General features: G+C 43.6%; 1 protein-coding gene across 4 annotated transcripts in view; it reads right to left on the minus strand.

The window, feature by feature from the left end:
- Positions 1-561, minus strand: part of ptpn3 (protein tyrosine phosphatase non-receptor type 3) — a 32,254-nt gene extending 31,693 nt beyond the window's left edge. For 3 of the 4 annotated variants that reach the window (XM_083633360.1, XM_083633363.1, XM_083633362.1), the window contains exon 1: positions 425-561. The gene's annotated coding sequence lies outside the window, so the exon portion shown is untranslated. Of the gene's footprint in view, positions 1-151; positions 203-424 lie in introns of those variants that run through there. The other variant, XM_083633361.1, reaches the window with a different exon arrangement.
- Positions 562-5,900: the final 5,339 nt, after the last annotated feature.

The raw sequence follows: 5,900 nt of genomic DNA on the forward strand, positions 1-5,900 counted from the left end.
TGTATTCATAATGTAAGCGCTATAAGCACGAGTCGAGGGTGTGTAGGGTTAAATCTATTGCACAATTCAGTTCAAAACAACACAACACAGTAGAGGGTCAGCCTCACGCCTTAACGTTATAGCCTCGCCTCGCCTACTTTACCAAACGTACACAGACTGAGGAACAGCCTGTCTGTCTCTAACGTTACCGGGCCTTCTGATAGCTGACTGTCCCAGCCTGTCGATCATGAAGTCTGCGGTGACCTCCCTGTACTTTGAGCCGCAACACGGACCAGGAACCTGTTGACAATGACAACCCGCACTAGCTACACCCAACAAGGAGAAACACACACCATTCGTAAACTTTCCTCCCCAACCCTCCTACTCCTACAACTTGACCGAGTGGATGTTTTGGAAGGAAAAGACAAGGAAGATGTGTTCCTACCTCAGTCGTCCGGTCAGACACGGGTCATTTCCCTGAGAGTCGAGCCGCTGTCCGGTGCGAAACGCTCGGCTCGGGACGGGGCGCGTCTCGTCACACCGACCAGGTATAGTTAGGTAAATATCCGGGACAAGTTTCTCATCCCTGGCTGCGCTGATCCCGCGCGGCCCCGCCCCTTCGCCGAGCGCGCTCCCGAGCTCTTCTGGGATGCGCGCTTCCGGGGCCCGTGAAGCATGGAGAGCGAGGGCGAGAGAGAGAGAGCAGTGGTTCCCAAAGGCACCCGTTCTACTATGAATCACCTCATTCAATGGAAAGGAATTGCTTCAAAATGTCCCCATTCGATGGGGTGGAGTTGTACAATCTCTACAACCCAGTTTCCCTGGGGTTGTAGAGATTACTTGCAAAACCCCATTTAATGGGTAGGATTTGGGGGTTGTACAGATTACTTGCAAAACCTCATTTAATGGATAGGATTCTCCATTGGCTCTTCTCTCAACCACCCTGCCCACCTCTGCAGGTATGGGGAGGGTCTGCTTGGACCCCTGTGTCCTTAGGTTTAGGCATGGGGGGTGGGAGAGGTTAGGTTTAGGGTTAGGGGTGGGAGAGGTTAGATTTAGGCATGGGGGGGTGGGAGAGGTTAGGTTTAGGCATGGGGGGTGGGAGAGGTTAGGTTTAGGGTTAGGGGTGGGAGAGGGCAGGTTTAGGCATGGGGGGTGGGAGAGGTTAGGTTTAGGGTTAGGGGTGGGAGAGGTTAGGTTTAGGCATGGGGGTGGGAGAGGTTAGGTTTAGGCATGGGGGTGGGAGAGGTTAGGGGGTGGGAGAGGTTAGGGTCTGGGTTAGGATTAGGCATGGGGCATGGCTTGGAGGGGTCTCTGGAGACGACCCCCGAGGGTCTCGAATCCTCCGTTCGGCCCCCAGACCCTCCGTTCGGCCCGCAGACCCCCCGAAGCGACCCCAGGACCTCCACAGGGTCCTGCGGCCCACCCAGGCCTCGGAGACCCCAGGTTTATCCATTGAATGGGGTTTTGCAAGTAATCTCTACAACCCAGAGAAACTGGGTTGTAGAGCTGTCCATTGAATGGGGTTTTGCAAGTAATCTCTACAACCCAGAGAAACTGGGTTGTAGAGATTGTACAACTCCACCCCATCGAATGGGGACATTTTGAAGCAATTCCTTTCCATTGAATGAGGTGATTCGGAGTGGACCTCGTCCTCGACCCACTAAAGCCAGCAGGTAGAGCCCGGAACCCCGTCGGATAAGATGGCGCCGCTTGATAGGCTATTAATGGTCTTTTGTTTGTAAAGGGATAAATAGTTCACCCAACATTTTAAATTCTGTCATCATCTACTCACCATTCCATTTGAAACACAGGTGAAGTTTGTCAATAATAACACACAGGTGGGAACCAGTTCTTCAGAGTTCCAAAAAAGTAGCTACAAAAAGGACCTAGCCCACCATAATTTAATCCAAATCTTGACTACATCTGATGGATTTGTAACAAATAATGGAGTAGCCTACCATACATATTTCTATTCACAGTGTGATTGTTTTTGTTTTGGAACTCTAAAGAAAACAAGGCTAGGTCGAAACCTAGCATATATGGCCAGCGCCGGAAAAGCGTTGACGAGCCTCATTGTTAATGTGGAGGGCTCTGTAGGCTACTTGAATTTAATAAAACATTTGATTATAATCCATTCATACACATTAACTTTGTGAGGTGTGAGTGTGTGTAGGCCTATTTATTGTAAAAATATAAAAATGTGTATTTATCGCATTAAAATGACCCCACCCCTCTGTATGGCCTCATGGTGCCTTTTCTTCAACTTCTATTGTTCTAATTACATCTCTCCCAGTAGCAGTATCCCAAAATCGTCATGATATAGCCTATGCTATGATATTTCCCAGAAAGCTTTGAGGCGGCATAACTTTTTACAAGAAAACTGTCAAATCAGGCATCATCAAATCATCAAAAACGTAAATAGAAATAATATTTATTTTTAACACAACATGCAATTCTGGAATATTTGAATATTGGACAAAATTAAATTAAATTAAATCTAAACCCTAGAGAGTGTAAGTGGACCTGGATAAACATACTTCTCTCCCACTCTCTCCTCAAGCACGTATTTCTGTTATTAAAATGGACATTCTACCTAGAATAAACTTTTACTCTAACATGTTACCCCTTCCACTACCGAAAGGTTACTGGGATAAGATCCATCGCCTTATCACAAAGTTTATTTGGCGGGGTTCCCAATTTCCCCCCGGGGATCATTAAAGTCTTTCTGATTCTGATTCTGATTCTGATTCTGATAAGCGTCCTCGACTTAAATTTCTACTTTGCAGCGTGGCAGACAGGAAGGAGGACTTGTACCCAATTTAAGGATGTATTTTTGGTCATATGTGTGAAAATTCATTCATCATAAATGCAGTGAAGACAAAATAAATCATTTTTGGTGTTAAAGAGAGTGAGTATCCTCCTCCAGTTACCGTTAAAAACGTACAGATTGAACAGGCCTCTGCATATAAATATCTCGGCATCTATGTGGACACTGCTCTATCCTGGAGTGCTCACATAGATTACATTTGCAGTAAGGTGCAACAACGTATTTCATTTTTATGAAGACTCCGGTCTTTTGGAGCGAACACACAGATCTTGCTGCTGTTTTTTTCAATCAATTGTGCAGAGTGTTATGCTGTATGGGAGTAGTGCATGGTATAGCTGTCTGTCTGTGCAGCTTAAAACTAGACTAGGCAGGTTAATCCGCATATGCTCGAAAATTGTCGGACAAACACTTGAAACAAACTTTCAAGAAGCACACACAAGAAGAATGTTGTCTCTAGCAGGTAACATAATATGTGACCCAACTCACATTCTTTTTAATGAATTTGAGCTGTTGCCTTCAAACAGAAGATTCAGAGTCCCACAGGCTCGCTTAAACAGACTGAGAAACTCTTTTGTGCCCCAGTCTGTCAAACTGTTAAATCAGGTTAGCTCTAGGTAGTAGTCTAGCAGCAAGTCCTCAAAAAAGGCTTTAGTTTTCGAGATACCCCTACCCGAGGTAGAACAAATGACAACAATGATTTTTCTTATCTTTAGGGTCTCCCATTAATGAAATTGATTCTTGTCAAATTTTATTTTTGGGGAAAAAATGTTTTTTTGGCTGTTCTTTAGAACTACCCCAATCCCTGAAAAAGAGCCAAATTAGGCCAGTCCAAATAGGGGAAAGGTGACAAAAAAGCCCATAACTTGAGAATGCTCACTCTTTTCCTCATCACATTTGCTGAGGTATGAACCAGGTGGCTGCCCTACATCACCAAATAGTCAGAAAATGATTTACCTAAAAAGATAATGATTTATAGTCCTGTAAATATAGCTTTAGTTTAGGCGGAAATTGTAGGCCTACTTTGTGGTGATAGGAACATAGGACTCCATCACGTTTCTCTCATTTATCAGAAAAACAGAAATCCCTGAAAAATATACCATTACTGAATTGTCTAGGGTGTTATTGAACACTGACCAGTAGTTGTATGGAGATATCTGCAGTTCTATTGCAAATGAGATTTCTTTAGACATAGGCCTACTACCTCTTCTCTGAAACAGTCAAATTAGGCCAGTCCGAATCGGGGATAAGTGGCATAATAGCCTATAATTTAAGAATGCTCACTCTTTTCCTCATCAGATTTGCTGAGGTATGAACCAGGTGGCTGCCCTACATCACCAAATAGTCAGAAAATGATTTACCTAAAAAGATAATTAATTATAGTCCTGTAAATATAGCTTTAGTTTAGGCGGAAATTGTACTTTGTGGTGATAGGAACATAGGACTCCATCACGTTTCTCTCATTTATCAGAAAAACAGAAATCCCTGAAAAATTGTCTAGGGTGTTATTGAACACTGACCAGTAGTTGTATGGAGATATCTGGTACAGTTATATTGCAAATGAGATTTATTTAGACATAGGCCTACCTTTTCTCTGAAACAGTCAAAATTCCGAATGGGGGGATAAGTGGCATAATACTAATAATAAAAATTTTATTTGGTGACACCTTTCAAAACACCCAAGGTCATTGTACAGTGCATAAGAGACATAACATTCTAAAAGATCATACATAAAAACAACAGGCATGGCAAACACCAGCACCATTAAAATACGACGAGCGTAGATATAAGAAAAGACTATATAACAGATTAAGTGAGTAGGCCAATTTGAACAGGTGGGTTTTGAGGTGGGATTTGAATGTGGTGATGAAGTCAAACTGTTGTATGTGTGGGGGCAAGGAGTTCCAGAGTCTGGGTGCAGAGCAGCTGATGGCCCTAGCACCCATGGTACTGAGGCGAGAGGTGCAGACGGTCAGGAGGCCAGCTGAGGAAGAGCGTAGCGTGCGGGAAGGGGTGTATTCCTGGAGGAGGTCAGAGAGATAGGTGGGGGCTAGGTTGTGTAGGGCTTTGTAAGTGAGCAGAAGGTTTTTGAAGTGAATGGGAAGCCAGTGGAGTTGAATGAGGACAGGGGTGAGGTGGTCAGATGATTTAGTGCGGGTGATGATCCAGGCATTTGGAGTCTGTTGAGCAATTTGGTGAGTAGGCCAGAGAGAAGAGAGTTGCAGTAACCAATCTGGGATGTAAATGTGTGGATGAGGACTTCGGTACAATTTCCGCCTAAACTAAAGCTATATTTACAGGACTATAATTCATTATCTTTCTAGGTAAATCATTTTCTGACTATTTGGTGATGTAGGGCAGCCACCTGGTTCATACCTCAGCAAATGCGATGAGGAAAAGAGTGAGCATTCTCAAGTTATGGGCTTTTTTGTCACCTTTCCCCTATTCGGACTGGCCTAATTTGGCTCTTTTTCAGGGATTGGGGTAGTTCTAAAGAACAGCCCAAAAAATGTTTTTCCCCAAAAATAAAATTGGACAAGAATCAATTTCATTAATGGGAGACCCTAAAGATAAGAAAAATAATTGTTGTCATTCTACCTCGGGTAGGGGTATCTCAAAATCTTAGGGCCCTTTCTGCTAGACTATAGGGACTAAGGAAGCACTGCAGCCACGTTTCTTGTCTCTTGTTTTTGTTTTTTGTTGTCGATTACATGTATTGAAGTTCCACAGTATGTAGCACTTTGATGATGGTGATGGTGTTGTCGTTTGTATTGTACACCTGTATGTATTTATGAGAAACAAGTGTCTTAGGATGCAAGACAAATTTCGGACTGTCTGTGACAATAAAGTGATATCTTATCTTATCTTATCTTATATGCGTTGCATCCATTGTCAGTCTGGTTGGACCCTAATCTCTCAGTCTCATGGCGAACAATAGAGGAAAACATAGCATTTCCTCATCGCTTACAAGATTTCATTTGTTGTGCTGGGAGTGCCTGGGGTGTCCTCTTTCTGGGAAATGGTATCTTCCACTCTGTCAGATCTTTTGGATGTGTCTGTACCTTGTTGCCCAAGATTGTTGATTCTGAATGAC

Source organism: Poromitra crassiceps (genome assembly GCF_964638095.1).
Source record: "Poromitra crassiceps genome assembly, chromosome: 1".
NCBI classification, from domain to species: Eukaryota; Metazoa; Chordata; class Actinopteri; order Beryciformes; family Melamphaidae; genus Poromitra; species Poromitra crassiceps.